General features: G+C 36.8%; 1 long non-coding RNA gene across 2 annotated transcripts; it reads left to right on the top strand.

The window, feature by feature from the left end:
• Positions 1–3,408: 3,408 nt before the first annotated feature.
• Positions 3,409–17,690, top strand: LOC127850476 (uncharacterized). 2 transcript variants are annotated; one of them, XR_008035311.1, is made up of 6 exons: positions 3,409–3,503; positions 4,769–4,939; positions 9,270–9,349; positions 12,345–12,393; positions 15,085–15,176; positions 15,399–17,690. It is a non-coding gene; the product is annotated as an uncharacterized LOC127850476 (long non-coding RNA). The 2 variants fall into 2 exon arrangements; XR_008035312.1 differs by having other exon boundaries at positions 3,481–3,619.
• The last annotated feature ends 2,425 nt before the right edge of the window (positions 17,691–20,115 follow it).

Here is a 20,115-nt window from a genome sequence, read left to right as displayed (position 1 = left end):
TTGAATTTCGACTTTTTTTTATTAACTTCAGACCTTGATATTGAAGATGGCCACGCGGATTATTGCATGTGACACACTGTTTTATATAGCTGAACAATTGTGCTATCTTCTTTTAAAATCCTTTAATGCATCCACGCCAGTTGAAGTCCGGAAAGAAGTTAGAACAAACAGACATCCACACAAAAGTATAGGACAAAGTGAACTTGTATCGTGAGGGTTTAAATATTATTCTTGAAATGGTCATTTCCATATAGTTATACAGTTCTTAATGAGGAGAGTGCAAATAACAGCAAGAAATTTTAAGAGAAATAAAATCATGACTCAGCCAAAATACATCTTTGTTAGCAAGGACATAGTCCCCAAATCTTTCGATTCAAATCAGACAATATCAATGACGAGGAATGCAGCTCGGTACTGTTCAGTATCTCACATAATGGTTAATGTGATGTTTTAACTTGATTGCAATTTACATTTAGTAAACACCCATTCAGGGAAGTTATATTTACCTCAATAATGTTACCACAAATACAAACACAAGGCAATTTTGTATCTTGATAACGATTTAACAAATCCCTAAACATGACGGTTATGATTTGTGTATTAAAAAACTTCTCATGATAGAGATCTGCACACCCTATATGAACAATTCAATCCGATCTAGCATACCAAAAGGAAGAAAATTCAGCCTATCTGTGCACCATCATAACTGTTTTTGAACAATCTTGTTTAAAGCATCAGGAAGAAAATATAATTTATTTTTGTCCGATGTTGTTGTGACCAAACACACGCGTTCACTTAATTACATGCATTTGTACAACATTTTTTTTTACGAGTTAAGACATTCATTATGAACAAATCACCACCATTATTTTAATAGACTGGTGAATGTTATATACTAATAAATTTGCTTAAATGCTAAAAATGTACAGTACACGATTAAGTCTGACAAAAACTAATACAATCTGATTTTTTTTTCATGAATATCCCTGACTAAAAAATACTGGCACCGCATCAGGCCATGGCCGGATTAAGCACTAGGCTAACAAGGCTGCAGCCTTGAGCCCCCGATTTTTAAGGGGCGCCTAACGGCAGTGCCAGTTTCCCAATGTATGATTTTTCTTTATGACGCCATTTAACGACTCTATCGAGATTGCAGTATAAATTTTCTGTGTAATTATACCAGTTTCCCGATATGCCTATATCCCATTGTTACCGTTCGCTTTGATTTACTATCCTATCAATTTTCTTTCTGTGTTGTAAATACATTCATAACCATTAGTTTCTCTGTTTATTATACAACTTGTCCGTATGGTCATGACAACATCTGAACAGTTTAGATCGGTTTGATTTGCTGTGCTAGCTGAAAGCGGTCCAAGACAGAACCATCATCCACATGAATGAACTGCTTAAGTTAGATGGAGGTTAACTAGAGACAACTTTTCCAAACGTTGCCATTGCTGAACGAATACATATACTTAACAATCCCAGTTAATAACTGTCAAGGTGAGAGGTCATTGTCAACATTATAACTCGTGAAAATCTTTTGAGGAACGCCATGAGTCAGGAAAGGTTGGCAGCATTGGGGGTACTGTCTATTGAATGTCAAGTCCTCCGAGAACTAGACTTCACACAGCTGATTGATGACTTTGGCCAGCTGAAGTGCCGTAGAAGATACGTATAGGCTGGAATCTGTTACATGAAACATGTGTGTTAAGTTCAGTAATAAAATAGATAAACATTGTTTTACTTGTCTTGCTATATATAACATGTTACTGTCAATTGTGTACACATGCAAGTTTTATAATTTTTGTAGTTGTAGTATCAATTATGCTTTTCAATGTACAGAAGTGGACCAGAGGGAAAGGGGCCCCTGTAACATGTGCAGTCTTGGGCCCCAAAACAGCTTAATCCGGCCCAGAGTACTAAATATGAGAAAATAGCCTTTAAGTGCAAACGTTCTCGCGCTGAAAATCTTCTGAAAATAAAAGGTGGACGCACAAACTGTATTGATTTCGAGATTGAGTGTAAAACTGTTCTATCTATTAAGCCTTTTCATTAGATATAAAATTGTTTCCTGCTGAACACGCAGTAAAACAGTGTTACAAAGACGCGGACATGTTTCCAATGTTCTGGTCGTATTCTCAAATCAGCCAATGCAGTCAATGAAGTGTATTCATCTGTACTTGGCCGCGGGAAGTTTTATTTGAATTCTATTGGACGCTAACAAAGGTCAGGCTAAGGTGAAAAGCTGGCTTAATACAGCTTACGCCGAAAAAGAAATACAAATATAAACTGGCTTACCGGGTGAAAATATCCGCTACTCCTTCACGAAAAACACTTAAACGACGCCATCTTTGAAGTTTTGCCACAACTTTCTCACTTAAACGCGGTAAGCTCCCGTATACGCGTGCCCCCCTGAGTGTGATTTATGACACAGTTAAGTCTGGATAATATCTGATCAAGACGAGATAATCAGTTTATGCAGAACAAAGGGGCAATTAAACACCGGAATACAAAGGCTTACACGATTTTAAGATTGATGCAAACAATCAAATCTAAATTCTAACACGGCACGCGACTTGTTTTCTATAGACAAAGAAGGAAATCAAGTGTGGGTTATTCTGCAATAACTTATGGGCGGAGCTTAATGTTTCGAAAATAGTTCCGAATAAATAAAGAAAATATTGCAGTAAAATGCACGTGCTAAAACCCGCCCTAAAATAAATGTAATAAATGTAGCATGTATATAAATGTAATGAAACAACAAATTGTATATTTGGTGATAAGTGGCATAACCACACCTACAAAGATTGTTATTGGTTAGGAAGCGTAATTCAGAAAACATTTATAGCATGTCAGCTTTTCAGTAGCATCAATAAACATGACGTCATTAGGTTTTTACGATTGTTGTTTTCAATGAAAGTGACGTCATTTGCAAAATATTATGAATGAAAATGACGTCATATGTTTGTACGATTCAATTACGTCACTAAATAGTGAACTTTGTACTAAGAAGGGCGGAGTATTGAAAAATATAGTTCACGTCCTAAAGCTTGAACCAAATCAATCAGAATCGTGTTAGAATCGAAATAATATTTTTCTATGATGGTTTCTTGTCGAATAACCCACAGTAAGTTGTATAGATGCGTGTTATCAAATCACTCGTGCTTCGCACTCGTGATTTAATTCCTACGCATCTATACTCCTTACTGTGGGTTATTCGACAACAAACCATGATAGAAAAATATTATTCCTTAAATATTGCATTTAATTTAAGGTATCAACGCGTTTGTTTCCCCAGTTAAATACCTATATCTGTAGGTGGATGGTCCACGGCCGTCCACAAGCTCAAATGACCATATATGGAGAAAAAGGCGGGACCAAACCAAATAGGCTTACAATGCGCATGCCCAAGCAAAACCGATTGTAAGCCATCTTGAATTGTTAGCGTGAAAAGAAATATACTACATTTATTGGATATTTTAATATGATGAATATTCTAGGTAGAGAATATGGATAGTATTACCATTATTAGTATTACGTCAACATTAACTCAACAATTGTATTGTTGACATGAAGAAAAAGCTATTTCGAGGTTGTTTTGACCATTGATTGCTAAGTAGGTCAAACTCAAAGTTTTAACTTTTATTGATATTTTATTTAGTTAAGGAATCTTCGAGTAATAGTTAAAAAAAATCTTTCGCATTCTAATTCTATAGCTAAATCATGTGTTGTTGCTATATTATAAAATTTCGTGCATGAGCCATTTAAATCCGTTTGCATTACTTTTTTAGTTGTTTCCCCTGGAAAATTCTCTTCTTCAAGTTCTTGCTAGCCTTCGCTGAGTTATTCAACAACATCGCTATATTGCTGATTTTTGCTGTTGTTTTTTGGTTAAAGCTGCATGCTTTTGTTGGATAATGTTTAATTTATCATTCAAGTTTTACATATGATTCTGTTTAAACCATATTTAATCGATGTTTTGGTGAATTTCGCGCAAGCTTAACTTGCCCGATTTCGGACGTAATTTACTTTCGGATACATGCTCCTCTTGTGTTTTTTTTCGATGTTTTCTTATGTATGCAGATAAAAAAAAACAGCTCATGCTTAAATGTGTTATTGAGCAAGTGACTACTTAATACTATGGCAGGAATAAAACACTGTTATAAAATTATAAAGGAAGTTTAGTTACATGTATAAACTCACAGTCACAAGTGTGTAAGTATTACTGTTACATTTATTTATATTTACTAAAAGTAAATATATGCTCACATATCAGTAAGTATTGTACAGCCCTAAATTATATTTAATACACCTATCTAGGCAGTTAATTCATATATGTGCTGGCTTTAATTTACATTCATGTTATTATCACCCTGCAATAGGCGGAGGGATATTGTTTTGGCCTTGTCCGCCCATCTTTCCGTCCATCCGGCACTTTTGTGTTGGGAGCCATATCTTGGAAGTGCTTTGGTGGATTTCATTGAAACTTGGTATGAGTATATGTATAGATAAGAGGATGATGCATGCCAAATGGCATTGTACACTATCTGTTAATAACGGAGTTATGGCCCTTAGAACCTAAAATGCTTTTTTACCTGAGTGTCAAATATAACACTTTTGTGTCCAGAAGCTAATTAGCGGGGGATATCAATTCAATGAATTTGCTTGTTATTAATTGAAGGGAAATAAACCTGTTATTTTGTCTGTCATTATGGTGTTTAAAGTCACATTTAATGGCATCCAACCTACTTTATTTCAAATACAGTAACACCTGGCGCCGTGACCTGGATGCAGATTCTAAGCAGATGGGCCAAAATGGGGGCAGCTAGAGAGACTCGCCTGGAACTGACAAGCCTGGAGGGAGCTGGTTGACTGTTGGCGAGATGGGACAACAGACGAAGAATAAACGAACCTACTTGATTTGATAAACATTTTTGTAAGTCATTCAAGAATCGAGCAAACTTTTTGTTTCCAATAAGCAGTCCTGTATATATCCGAAATAAAATAAAATGTTTCACTCAGGTTCCTTGATACTCATCTTGGTATTTAATGGACCTTATAACAGATTATGGCATGTATTGAAGTTTGTCATTAAATGCGTTATATTTATAAATGTAAACATTAAATCTAAAAAGCTCAATTAAAAAACAAGAACAAATTAAAAGAAAAAGTAATCCTCATCTGGGCTCGAACCACTGACCTCTGGAGTAAAAGTCTAACGCTAAGACGGCCATCCATGCTCATACAATATTTTATACTTTTAGTTTCTATAAGCAAAGCTCGTAGTGTCACAAAAAACGACAACAGAACTCCAAATTATTCAATTGTTTTGCTTTGCAACGTTTTATCAATTTCAGGTTGTTAATGTTAAGTATAACTGTTTTCTCACAAAGATCATAACTGCAACAAAAATGTGCAAGTCTGAAACAATTTTTATGCCCCCTTTCAAAGAAAAGGGGGCATATAGTTATCAGACTGTCCGTCTGTCGGTCCGTATTTCTGTCACACTTTGCGTTTAGGTTTCGAAAAATGCTCATGACTTCTATATCCCTTGAGATATAACCTTCATATTTGGTATGCATGTGCATATGGACAAAGCCTTTCCATACGAACACAAATTTTTACCCCTGTGACCTTGACCTTGAACTTAAGGTCCGTGTTTAGGTTTCAAAATCTGCGTTTAGGTTTTGAAAAATGCTCATAACTTCTATGTCCCTTGAGATATAACCTTCATATTTGGTATGCATGTGTATATGGACAAGGCCTTTTCATACGCACATAAATTGTTACCCCTGTGACCTTGAACTTAGGGTCCGCGTTTAGGTTTCGAAATCTGCGTTTAGGTTTTGAAAAATGCTCATAACTTCTATGTTTTGAGATATAACCTTCATATTTGGTATGCATGTGTATATGAACAAGGCCTTTCCATACGCACAAAAAAATTTACCCCTGTGACCTTGACCTTGAAGTTAGGGTCCGCGTTTAGGTTTCGAAATCTGCGTTTAGATATTGAAAAATGCTCATAACTTCTATGTCCCTTGAGATATAACCTTCATATTTGGTATGCATGTGTATATGGACAAGGCCTTTCCATACGCACACAAATTTTGACCCCTGTGACCTTGAACTTAGGGTCCGCGTTTAGGTTTCGAAATCTGTGTTTAGGTTTCGAAAAAAGCTCATAACTTCTATCAAGCATTTATAGGGGGCATAAGTCATCCTATGGTGACAGCTGCTCTTGTTTTATTTTGTCAATTTACCAAAACATGCAAAGGCCCCTTAAAATACATGAAGTAATGTTTACAGTTGTCCATAACCACATATTGAAAAAGAATGTGCAAGCTCTATCTATTGGCATACAAACAAAGCCAATCTGTTGGATTATTACTCATGGCAAGCAATATGATCTTAGGTATACCTTCTATAATCAGGTGTTTGCACTTTAATCACATTAAAATTTGAAAAACTATAGAAGTACAAAAAGGTCAGAATGATAACAAACAGGTTTGTAATGGACATCATCTTGCAATTGCTATTTATGTGAGTGGGATGGTACACAAATTCTGAATTTGTTATATGTAGGACATTTAGTAACTTAGCAACCCATGCATGTTGCAAGGGTGTTAATTGTCCGGATTATTTGGAAATCCTGATTTGAGCCATTCAGGATTGAATTTTAGATCAGTGTAAATCTGATGATTTGTTTTAAGGGGGTGTGAACAAATATTGTAATTGCTTCATTGGCATGCCGGGCATGTGCGCTTAGTATGGATTTTTCCTGGTCTTTTTAACAAGGTTTTCCAAAGAAAAAAACGGGTTATTCAATTTGGCAAATGCCGGCTGGCGGGCGGACGGAACAAGCTTGTCCGGGCCATGACGTTGTGGTTCTTGGTGAGAATTTAAAATCATTTGGCACATTTGTTCACCATCATTAGACCAGTGGCCCAGATAATTATTTGGGAAATAGGGTTTTCACCCTTTGATTTTGAAAAATAGGGTGATTTCATTCTTGAAATAGGGTGAACTGAGTTATAAAACGATTGAGTCAGATTGAAAACGCATGTATGTCGTCGTAAATTATTTGGTAAGACGCTTTATTTTACTATGAAATCTAGTCCGCAGAGCGTTTTATTTACTTTGACTGTTTCTTGCTCCAAAATCCAGGTGCTTGCTGATTGAAAGCATCGCCTCGTTACGATAATACTTCAAAAAAGAAAATACCGAAAATGAGAAAAGTATTTTCGATCGAAGCCATTGAATTGTACGCATCCTATTTGACGAGTTTGCGTAAAAGTCAAATTGGTTGCGTTTTCAATACGCATGATATTGTATTTGTTTGCGTTTTTAAACATTTTAATAGGGTAAAAGAAGCAGATACGCAGCTTATCTGGGGCACTGTTAGACGGTGTGTCGCTCAAAAGAATACTGTCAATATATCCAAGGTCAAGGTCACACTTTGAGTTCAAAGGTCAAAAATGGCCATAAAAGAGCTTGTCCGGGCCAAGACTATGTCATTTATTGTGAGACTTAAAAATGATTTGGCATATTTGTTCACCATCGTGGGACGTTGTATCGCACTTTAGAATTACGTCAATATCTCCAAGGTCAAGGTCGCCACAACTAAAAATATATTTATTTTGAAACAAAGGGGGTTAATTATAAACAATCAGTTCAGTTTGAGTTGTCTCCCTCTATCAGACTTTTTTCTACATTGAAAACCTGGTTTTGTGACAATTTTGTCCCTTGTTTTACTATTGTCTGATTGGTTATCCGCTGACACGGACATAAAAGGTAACTGACCTAACCTCTTGGCTACTTTCCAGAAATCTTACATACTACAAAATGTAGCATATGTCCCCCATCATTAAATTTCCATTTTCTGCTGTCAAACTAAGTGCATATATTATTTCATTTGCAAAAGACATATCTGGATATATTTTTGGACAGTTGTTTTACTGTATGGTTAGTGGATTAACATTTATTATGCCCCCCTTCGAAGAAGAGGGGGTATATTGCTTTGCACATGTCGGTTGGTCGGTCTGTCGGTTGGTCCACCAGGTGGTTTCCGGATGATAACTCAAGAACGCTTACGCCTAGGATCATGAAACTTCATAGGAAGATAGATCATGACTCGTAGATGATCCCTATTCATTTAGAGGTCACTAGGTCAAAGCTCTAGGTCATGGTGACCCGAAATAGTAAAATGGTTTCTGGATGATAACTCAAGAACGCATATGCCAAGGATCATGAAACTTCATAGGTAGATTGATCATGACTTGCAGATGACCCCTATTGATTTTGAGGTCACTAGGTCAAGGTCACGGTGACCCGAAATAGTAAAATGGTTTCCGGTTGATAACTCAAAAACTCATACGCCTAGGATCATGAAACTTCATAGGTAGATTGATCATGACTCGCAGATGACCCGTATTAATTTTGAGGTAACTATGTCAAAGGTCAAATTCACGGTGACCCGAAATAGTTAAATGGTTTCCGATGATAACTCAAGAACGCTTACGCCTAGGATCATGAAACTTCATGGGTACATTTATCATGACATGCAGATGACCCATATTGATTTTCAGGTCACTAGGTCAACGGTCAAGGTCACGGTGACCCGAAACAGTAAAAAAAATCCGGATGATAACTCAAGAATGCTTTTGCCTAGGATCATGATACTTCATAGGTACATTGATCATGACTCGCAGATGACCCCTATTGATTTTCAGGTCACTAGGTCAAAGGTCAAGGTCACAGTGACAAAAAACGTATTCACATAATGGCTGCCACTACAACGGACAGCCCATATGGGGGGCATGCATGTTTTACAAACAGCTTCTTTATAACATATAAAATGACAATTACACATCGAGTGTTACTGGTGGTCTGGCTTATAATAGTTTGCATTTTACTCACCAGAAATAGCAACTAAGACTATAAAAAGAACAATGAACTATGGCTTTGGGGGGCTCTACCTGTAAGGGACCTACAGGCTCAGATTCCAGACTTTATCATTAGGATTTCAAATTTGGGACATTTGACACCCCTGATGTTGTGCCATGTATCAAAACCGTCTATATATAAACATTAATTTTATTAATTGGATATGTTGAAGATTTGGTGATGCAATCATTGGATTTCATTTTGTGTTTTGTTGACCTACTTTTAATTTTTAGGCTCAGCAGAACTATGGCTGTCAAAACACAATTGTATTAAAATGAATAGTGCTTCAAATTATACAAGAAGTCACTTTCTTTTTGTTTTAGATGTTTTTCAGTTTCGTCGGAAGACATTTCCCACCAACCATCCTGTCTTGAAAAAAATAACTTTTGAACCCGATTATCTGGTAATACTATTTTTTTTACATACAGTTATTAGTGAATTATGAACATTTCATAAGGATCTCAAGGGTCACAACAGGTATATATATATATATAATATATATATAATCAAGATTTTCCATAGGCAGCCGGCCCGAATAGCATGGACAAGTTAACAATTTATTTTTTTTAAATATCTAGTGTGTAAAAATTACTTTGCATTGCAGAGAACTTTAAGATCATTTTATTTCTGTAAAAAATGTTCAAAGTTATATCCTGAATGATTTTAGGGCCTTAAATTATATATGGAAACAAGCATATTTAATAATAAAAAAGGCCTGTTGAGTTTTTAATTTGTTCTCTTAAAGATTTACAGAAAGACCCTTTTAAGCTCGACTATTATATATGAAATCTATATGGTGAAGCAATTCTACTCACCCGGCGTTTGCGTTAGCCTTAGCATTGGCGTTAGTGTGAGCATGCAAATGTTAAAAGTTTGCGTACTACCCCAAATATTTTCAATGTCCCTTGGCATATTTCTTTCATATTGTGCATACTTCTTAACAAACATGACCCCAACCTATAAACAAGAGCAGACAACTCTATCAAGCATTTTGTAATAATTATGGCCCCTATTCCACTTAGAAAATGCAGCAAATGTTTAAGTTTGTTTACTACCCCAAATATTTTCAATGTCCCTTGACATATTGCTTTCATATTTTGCATTTTTCTTTACCAACATGACCCCAACCTATAAACAAGAGCAGACAACTCTATCAAGCATTTTGTAATAATTATGGCCCCTTTACCATTTTGAATATTCATATTATTGATAAATCTATGTTAAAGTTGGCGTACCACCTAAAATATTTTCAACGTCCCTTGACATATTGCTTTCATATTTTGCAAACTTATTTACCAACATGACCCCAATCTATAAAGAAGAGCAGACAACTGTATCAAGCATTTTGTAAGAATAATGGCCCTTTTTCCATTATTATATGCATATTACTTAAGATTCAACCCAATAATATCTTTGACAAGTTTTAAAATGACGCCGGTTGGTTGAAAAACATGGCATTTATGAGGTGGGGCATTTTCCTTATATGGCTATAGTAAACCTTGTTATCACTCTAGAGGCCACATTTATTGTCAGATTTTCATGAAACTTGGTCAGAACATTTTTCCAATGATATCTTGGATGAGTTTGAAAATGGTTTTGGTTGCTTTAAAAACATGGCCACCAGGGGGCGGGGCATTTTTCCTTATATGGTTATTTATATATGGTCCATATATGGTTATATATGGCTTTAGTAAAACCGTGTGAACACTCTAGAGGCCGCATTGTCCAATCTTCGTGAAATTTGGTCAGAAGATTGGTCTCAATGATATCTTGGATGAGTTTGAAAATGGTTATGTTTGCTTGAAAAACATGGCTGCCAACGGGCGGGGCATTTTTCCTAATATGGCTGTAAATGGCTATAGTAAAATCTTGTTAACACCCTAGAGGCCACATTTATTGTCGGATCTTCATGAAACATGGTCAGAAGATTCATCCCAATAATATCTTGGACGAGTTTAAAAATGATGCTGATTGGTTGAAAAACATGGCTGCCAGGGGGCAGAGCATTTTTCCTTCTATGGCTATAGTAAAACCTTGTTAACATTCTAGAGGCCACATTTATTGTCTGATCTTTATGAAACTTGGTCAGAAGATTTGTCCCAATGATGTCTTGAATGAGTTCGAAAATGGGTATGGTTGCTATAAAAACATGGCCACCAGGGGGCGGGGCATTTTTCCTTATAGGGCTTTAGTAAAACCTTGTTAACACTTTAGAAGCCACATTTATTGTCAAGCTTCACGAAATTTGGTCAGAAGATTGGTCTCAATGATATCTTGAAAGAGTTTGAAAATGGGTACATTTGCTTGGAAAACACGACTTCCAGGGGGCGGGGCATTTTTTTCATTATATGGCTATAGTAAAGTCTTGTTAACACTTTAGAGGCCACTTTTATTTCCGATGTTCATGAAAAATGGTCAGAAAATTCATCCCAATAATATCTTGGACGAGTTCAAACATGATGCTGATTGGTTGAAAAACATGGCTGCCAGTGGGCTCTGCATTTTTTCTTTTATGGCTATATAGTAAAACCTTGTTAACACTCTAGAGGCCACATTTATTGTCTGATCATCATGAAACTTTGTCCGAAGATTTGTCCCAATGATATCTTGGATGAGGTCAAAAATGGTACAAATACATACAGACTTTAATGATAAACACTAGTCTGGCCAATGTCGCCTTACAAGCTGGTATATACACTCACTGCTAGAGCAGAATCATTTGTCATCTGTTGCAGACAGGCAGTGGTGATCGTTCTTAGCAAATTGAGTTGCGGTTCTTTCCGTAGCTAAGGCTTCTAAGCACACACTGATTTGCAAAATATGCTCTGTAAATTCTAAAATGCGACCAACTAAAAACAAACCCTTTGCCAACTTCTAGGTCAAAGGTTAAGTTTGAACATCATGATTCCTTTTAAATGGCAAATGATATTCGCGTACGATCTTACAACTGTAACTCCCTATTCCCAACTCGGCAATTTCATCAAAGGGCATGAAGGGTGTCCAAGGTTGACAGGTTGGAATCTTTGAATGGCAGGGTGCTGCGCCCTTCCATTCATGCCAAGCTGGAGCACTGGTTTTGATGGTGTTTCACTTGTAACACACCAAGCAGTATGACCCATTATATTTATCAACATGGCTAAAATGAGGCCAAAATAATTGTTAAATGCCCTTTGTTTATTTCCAAAGACATGGATGGATCATCTTTGTCTCTGAATATATTATAAATACTCGTGTTGTTGATTTTGTCCTGTTTGCTTATTGCAGGAAAACTGTTAACGCATTATGTTGTGAAGACTCCTCTGTAATCAGACAGCTAGCAGTATTATGATTATCAAATATTAAAATTTGATTTAACAATATAGCGCTTCAAATTATATAAGACTGTATTTTTGTTTCAGATATTTTCCAGTTTCCCCTCACAGCAATTTGCATCAAACCTCTTGTCTGGTAAGTAATTTCCATTGAAACCAACTGCTGGTAATACTATCTTTTTGGTAATGGGGGCTATATAGGAACCACTTTGTCGGTCCATCAGTCTGTCCCGAAATTTCATCAGATCTTCACCCAAACTTGGTTACAAATTGTATCTAGATGATGTATAGGTCAAGTTTGAATATGGATCATGCCCGGTCAGAAACTTGGTCATGGGGTCACTTATTGTGTTTTAAACCTGAAGTTTGTCTGGGCCATAACTTTGTCATTTATTTCATACAGTATTTTAAATGATGGAACAGTTCATAATGATTTCAAGACATCTTCTGATCCCTGGAAGATAAACTAGGGATTGATCTGTCTGTATATAACAGTTCAGAGACTTCCAATCTAGCGTGAGAAGATGTAATGATAATGTTAAATGGAAATTACATATAACCATACATGCCATAATTTTTCAGACCAATTCCGGGACATTGTGTTAAATTGTCCGCGACTTTTGCCGATTTTCCGGGACAAGTATAAAATGTAGCGATATTTATAGACATATGCATTTTTGGTACGTTTTGTTTTGTTTCGCATCGTTAATTGCAAAAGTTCGAAAGCCTATCCAAAATATACTTGATCTATTAACGTCAAATTAAACATTACTAGTTCCTTTACTAGATACAGGCCATGCGTTTTCAGTGTAAGCGTTCTAAACATAGATGGTGACGTCCCTGCGTTATTGTTATTAAGACCGGTGTGTAACGCGTAGTTGTTGATACGCCTTTATTCATTTATAACATTTATATAATAAAAAATACAACAATACAGTACCGTTAGATTGTCAACTCAAATCAATTCACAATACATACAACCAATCACATAAAACAAATACAACAAAACAGTACCGGTAGATCGTCAACTTAAAATCCGTACAGTCACACATTAGTTACACTCTTGTTTCGATGTAGATATAAGTCAATTAACAACCAAAACAATGCCGCCTTTTCGGTTTGACAGCGAACGTGAGGCAATCAATATGATAACAGGACCCCTGTTAATTGATCGATTTTGACACGTAGCGTAGTCTGCCTATTCGCGTAGGCATTGTCATGGAGACGCTGCATATATACACAGATTCGAGGTGCAGTTAAGCCTAAGATAAGGTACATGTATATATGGATTTTGTAAATTCGGGGACATTTGACAGATTTCCGGGACAGCGGGACAAGTTCTTCATTTCCGGGACTGTCCCGGAAAATCCGGGTCGTATGGCATGTATGATATAACAGTTCATACAGTTTAAGAAATACAATACATTTTATACAATGTCGTTTTTATGCCCCCGAACCAGCGATTTTGAGGGCATATTAAAATCGCTCCGTCCTTTAATTTGTTAGTCCATCCGTCCGTCTGTAAGTTAGTAAGTCCGTCTGTCAGTCCGTCCGGATTATTTTCCGTTCAATAAGTCAAGCAATTGTCATCAGATCTTCACCAAACTTCATGAAAATGTGTAAGGCAATAACATCTAGGTCAAGTTAGATAATGGGCCAAATAGACCCAGACACCCCTGAGTTATGGCCCTTGAGTCATAGTAAAATAGGGTTTTTAGCTCGACTATTATATATGAAATATATATAGTGGAGCTTTCCTACTCTCCCCGGGGTTCCAGTGTCCGTGAGCGTTGAAATGAACTATAGTGGGGACATATTGTTTTCGCCCTGTCTGTTGGTCTGTCTGTTGGTTTGTTTGTTCCAACTTTAATATTTTGCCATAACTTTTGCAATATTGAAGAAAGCAACTTCATATTTGGCATGCATGTGTATCTCATGGAGCTGCACATTTTGAGTGGTGAAAGGTCAAGGTCATCCTTCAAGGTCAAAGGTCAAAATATACCTAGAAAGGTGCAGATTTGCTTCAGTTTTGTGTTTAGGTTCATTTTATTCCTAAAATATCACAGCTATTACACTATGCCTCCAAACAATATACGAAAGCTTTACCCAAACCAAGACACTCTTGATGTTAGTAATGGTAGGTGAACGTAAGAATTAAATGCTGGCAATTCACATGAAATTGACATGAGGGTTTATTAATTATCCATGGTCCTGACCCCTTTAATATCTGAAATCCCTGTTTGTGCATATAACATAATGAGAACACCCTTTGGGCGACCTAACTTTGTATTTCAATCAGTTTCTTGTTTTGACCATTATTTTTACATTATTATCAAAACTTGTTAGTTTCCTACCCTTGAAAAAGGAGAGGGACTTACGGTTTGCGCTCTGTGTCTGTCAGTCTGACACTTTTCTGGATCCTTCGATAACTTTAAAAGTTCTTCACCCATTTACTTCAAATTAATACTGAACCTCTCTTATGACAATACGGTCAATCTCAACTATGTATGGCCCCATTACCAACCCTGGGGTGCCCCTCCCACATAGGCCACGCCCACCCAAAATTGCCTTTTACTATAATTTCTTAATTTCTACACCGATATACTTCTAATTGATACTGAACTTCTCTTATGACAATACGGTCAACTATGCATGGCCCCATTACCAACCCTGGGGCGCCCCTGGGTCAAACATGCGGCGTGGGGATATGCGTCGGTCTCTGCCGCGCCATTTCTAGTCAACATTGGAAACATTGGCATCTTAAAGGAATAAATTATGTATGAGCCCAAATTTTGCAGAACTATGGCCCTTGCTCATTTTTGTTTAGCTCCTCAGCTGAAATCATCATCTAGCAGTCACAATAGTTGAGCGGTTGGAGAGGCATGCATTGCGTCCTACTACTGCTCAGACTATATCATGGTAATGCCTTATCCAAATAACACAAGTATTCACCATGTGCAAATGTCTTGTTGTCTGTATAACTCTCTCTATTAGCTCAAAGTAAAAAGCATTTGAATTTGCACACTTTGGTATTTTAGTTTAATTTTGTTTGGACATTACAATTGTTTTGAAACTAAAGATTAGTGTTGGGGCATAACACTTCTCTTTAAAATGTTCATTTGTGATTATTATTTTTTTCAGTTTGGCAGACAAAACATGCTGATCAAAAAGAATGTGTACCACAGGGGCCAGTGTTTCCATTTGAGTGATTGACAAGAAGAAGAAGAGATGAGAAATGTTATCATCATATTTTAGTCCCTACATTTATAGTGTACAGCTCAATGTATTGAACCGGTGTTGTAGAATATAATTGGAGATACATGCGAACATTATAACATTATATATAAGATGATATTTCAAAAGCAATAAGAAATAAAAAGTATAAAAAGGTCAAAACAGTAAACCTTGTGTTTACAGTGGACAGGTTTAAAGTGGAAGTGACTAGTTAACTGTTGATCATAAGCTGCACTGATGGAAAAAATAGTGGGAAATTACTATCTAGAAAACTGTTTAACGTACGACAACAGTTGTGGAACTTCATAAATGACCGTATGTAACAGGGCTGTGCAGTTTTCCTTATATAGCTATAGTGAAACCTTTTGAACACTAGTGAAGTCACTGTTTTTTTTCAAATCTTCATGCATTTTGGTCGAATATTTGTTCAAATGATGGCTCAGTCCAGTTTCGAAATTTTTATGTCTATTCAAAAAACATATCCACTAGAGCACGAGGCAATTGTCTTTATGGCTATAATGAAACCTTGTAAATTCTCTAGAAGTGCCATTTTTAGCCATATCTCCATAAATTTTGGTCAGAATATTTATTCTAATGATAGCTCAGTTGTCGAGTTTGTAACTGGTTCCGGTTTGTAGACTAACATGGCTGCCAGTGGACATGACAGTTTTTCTTAAAGTGCTAGAGTAGAACCTTGTTAACACACAATTGGGCTTTTTTATGTGCATTTTTCATGAAAGATGATCAGAGCATTTGGCCCAATGTAATCTCAGCTGACTTTGAAACTGGATCACATAACGTCAAAAAGTGGGTCAAAATGTCAAATTAAAAAAAGCTTGTAAACACTGGAAGTTGCATTTAAAATTGTGTTCCTTTTTTATGTCCCCCACTATAGTAGTGGGGGACATATTGTTTTGCCCTGTCTGTTGGTTGGTCTGTTGGTTGGTTGGTTTGCGCCAACTTTAACATTTGCAATAACTTTTGCAATATTGAAGATAGGAACTTGATATTTTGCATGCATATGTATCTCATGGAGCTGCACATTTTGAGTTGTGAAAGGTCAAGGTCATCCTTCAAGGTCAAAGGTCAAATATATGGGTCAAAATCGCTCATTTAATGTACACTTTTGCAGTATTTCAATATTGAAGATAGCAACTTGATATTTGGCATGCATGTGTATCTCATGGAGCTGCACAATTTGAGTGGTGAAAGGTTAAGTTCATCCTTCAAGGTCAGATGTCAAATATATGTGTCCAAAATCGCTCATTTTATTATACTTTTGCAATATTGAAGATAGCAACTTGATATATGGCATGCATGTGTATCTCATGGATCTGCACATTTTAAGTGGTGAAAGGTCAAGGTCATCCTTCAAGGTCAGAGGTCAAATATATGTGGCCCAAATCGCTAATTTTATGAATACTTTTTCTATATTGAAGATAGCAACTTGATATTAGGCATGCATGTGTATCTCATGGAGCTGCACATTTTTAGTGGTGAAAGGTCAAGGTCATCCTTCAAGGTCAAATATATGGGTCAAAATTGATCATGTAATGTCACTTCTGCAATATTGAAGCTAGCAATTTTATATTTGAAATGCATGTGTATCTCATGGAGCTGCACATTTTGAGTGGTGAAGGGTCAAGGTCATCCTACAAGGTCAAACGTCATAAAGGGGGAAATTGTGTTTCACAAACACATCTTGTTTAAAGTTTGTCAAAACATTTGCTGTAATGATAAGCAAAGTCAAGTTTATAAATGATTATTTGCCTACAAATTACATATTTTTCATCAAGTTCATTTATTATTCTAAACTACACCCTCTCAGAATAGTTTAGTTACTTCTGGTCACAGTTGAGCACCTTAGGGCTCTTGTTCTATAATTTGATTGTTTTGGAAAATTGTCATTTTGCCAAAATGTGAGCAAGTCCAAATTTAATTAACCCTGCTTTGTAGTATCTTGTTTTCCTTATATGTATTTAATTATAATTATCTATGAATCTGACTGCATAGATATTTGGTATTCAGCAAAGCATCGTGTAAATGTAGTAAAACTAAACACAATTGTGTTAGCATAAAACTGGCCATGCCATGGGGGTCAAATGGTAAATACAGACTTGTAGGAAAAAGACTTCTAAAAATTTTATCCATTAAATATATTTTGTGTACATAATGATTAGCTTTTTCCTTCAACTTATCGCTTTCATGGTGTAAAGAAAACATGCCGACTTACTAAGTAAGTCGGAGATCTGGGTTTGATTCCCAGTGAAAGTCAAGTCACTAGGAAAAATGCTTATTGTTGGAATGATTTATTAGTTATTCAAAACGTAAGATTTTTTTCTTTGCTCGTTCAGTTACAAATAGCAGCAAATGATCTGAAAGTATTTGTTTATAACGTAGAAGTTAGTGTCATGAATAGTAAATTGGAATAATGCACTTAATAGAAACTATACATATTGTATATAAGACTAAAATACGCAGAAATGAAATACCAGTAGCATTATTAATACATTTTTATACCCCCACAAACGAAGTTTGTCGGTCCGTCTGCCTGTCTTGTCTGTCGGTCCGTATTAAGTGTCCGCTCTCTAATTCAAGTTGTTTTTACCCGATCTTCACCAAACTTGGTCAGATGTTGTATCTATATGATGTCTAGGTCAAGTTCGAATATGGGTAATGCCGGGTCAAAATCTAGGCCAAGGGGTCACTCAGTGCGTTTTAAACTTTGAGCATGGTGTCCGCTCTCTAATTATGCACCCCTTCGAAGAAGAGGGGGTATATTGTTTTCCACATGTCGGTCGGTCGGTCCGTCCATCAGATGGTTTCCGGATGATAACTTGAGAACGCTTAGGCCTAGGATCATGAAACTTCATTGGTACATTGATCATGACTGGCAGATGACCCTTCTTGATTTTCAGGTTACTAGGTCAAGGTCACAGTTATTCCAAATAATAAAATGGTTTCAAGATGGTAACTCAAGAATGCTTAGGCCTAGGATCATGAAACTAAGGATCATGAAACTTCATAGGAACATTGATCATGACTGGCAGATGACCCCTATTGATTTTCAGGTCACTAGGTCAAAGGTCACAGTGACAAAAACGTATTCACACAATGGCTGCCACTACAACTGACAGCCCATATGGGGGTCATGCATGTTTTACAAACAGCCATTGTATATACTACTACCCCATGCTCGTATATAAGTAATGCCGTATCAAGCCAGTACTATACTAGCGAGTCATGTATCGGATATATCCTACTACCCATGCTCGTATATAAGTAATGCCGTATCAAGCCAGTACTATACTAGCGAGTTATATAGCGGGTATATCCTCCTACCCCATGCTCGTATATAAGTAATGCCGTATCAAGCCAGTACTAGACTAGCGAGTCATATACCGGATATATCCTACTACCCCATGCTCGTACATTAGTAATGCCGTATCAAGCCGGTACTATACTAGCGAGTCATAGCGGGTATATACTACTACCCCATGCTTATATATAAGTAATGCCGTACCAAGCCAGTACTATACTAGCGAGTCATATACCGGGTATACCCTACTACCCCATGTTCGTATATAAGTAATGCCGTATCAAGCCAGTACTATACTAGCGAGTAATATAGCGGGTATATCCTACTACCCCATGCTGGTATATAAGTAATGCCGTATCAAGCCAGTACTATACTAGCGAGTTATGTACCGGGTATATCCTACTACCCCATGCTGGTATATAAGTAATGCCGTATCAAGCCAGTACTATACTAGCGAGTTATGTACCGGGTATATCCTACTACCCCATGCTGGTAAACGAGTCTTATACCGGGTATATCCAACTACCCCATGCTCGTATAAGTAATGCCGTATCAAGCCAGTACTATACTAGCGAGTTACATACCGGGTGTATCCTACTACACCATGCTCGTATATAAGTAATGCCGTATCAAGCCGGTACTATACTAGCGAGTTATATAGCGGGTATATCCTACTACCCCATGCTCGTATATAAGTAATGCCGTTTCAAGCCAGTACTAAACTAGCGAGTTATAGATCGGGTATATCCTACTACCCCATGCTCGTATATAAGTAATGCCGTATCAAGCCAGTACTATACTAGCGAGTCATATACCGGGTATATCCTACTACCCCATTCCTTTATATAAGTAATGCCGTATCAAGCCGGTACTAAACTAGCGAGTTATATAGCGGGTATATCCTACTACCCCATGCTCGTATATAAGTAATGTCGTTTCAAGCCAGTACTATACTAGCGAGTTATATACCGGGTATAACCTACTACCCCATGCTGGTATAAAAGTAATGCCGTGTCAAGCCGGTACTATCCTAGCGAGTTATATAACGGGTATATCCTACTACCCCATACTCGTATATAAGTAATGCCGTATCAAGCCAGTACTTTACTAGCGAGTCAAATACCGGATATATCCTACTACCCCATGCTCGTATACCCGGTATAAGTAATGCCGTATCAAGCCAGTACTATACTAGCGAGTCATAGCGGGTATATACTACTACCCCATGCTCGTATATAAGTAATGCCGTATCAAGCCAGTACTTTACTAGCGAGCAATATACCGGATATATCCTACTACCCAATG

Source organism: Dreissena polymorpha, chromosome 11 (assembly GCF_020536995.1).
Source record: "Dreissena polymorpha isolate Duluth1 chromosome 11, UMN_Dpol_1.0, whole genome shotgun sequence".
Taxonomy (NCBI): Eukaryota; Metazoa; Mollusca; class Bivalvia; order Myida; family Dreissenidae; genus Dreissena; species Dreissena polymorpha.
This window is presented reverse-complemented; position numbering and strand designations above follow the sequence as displayed.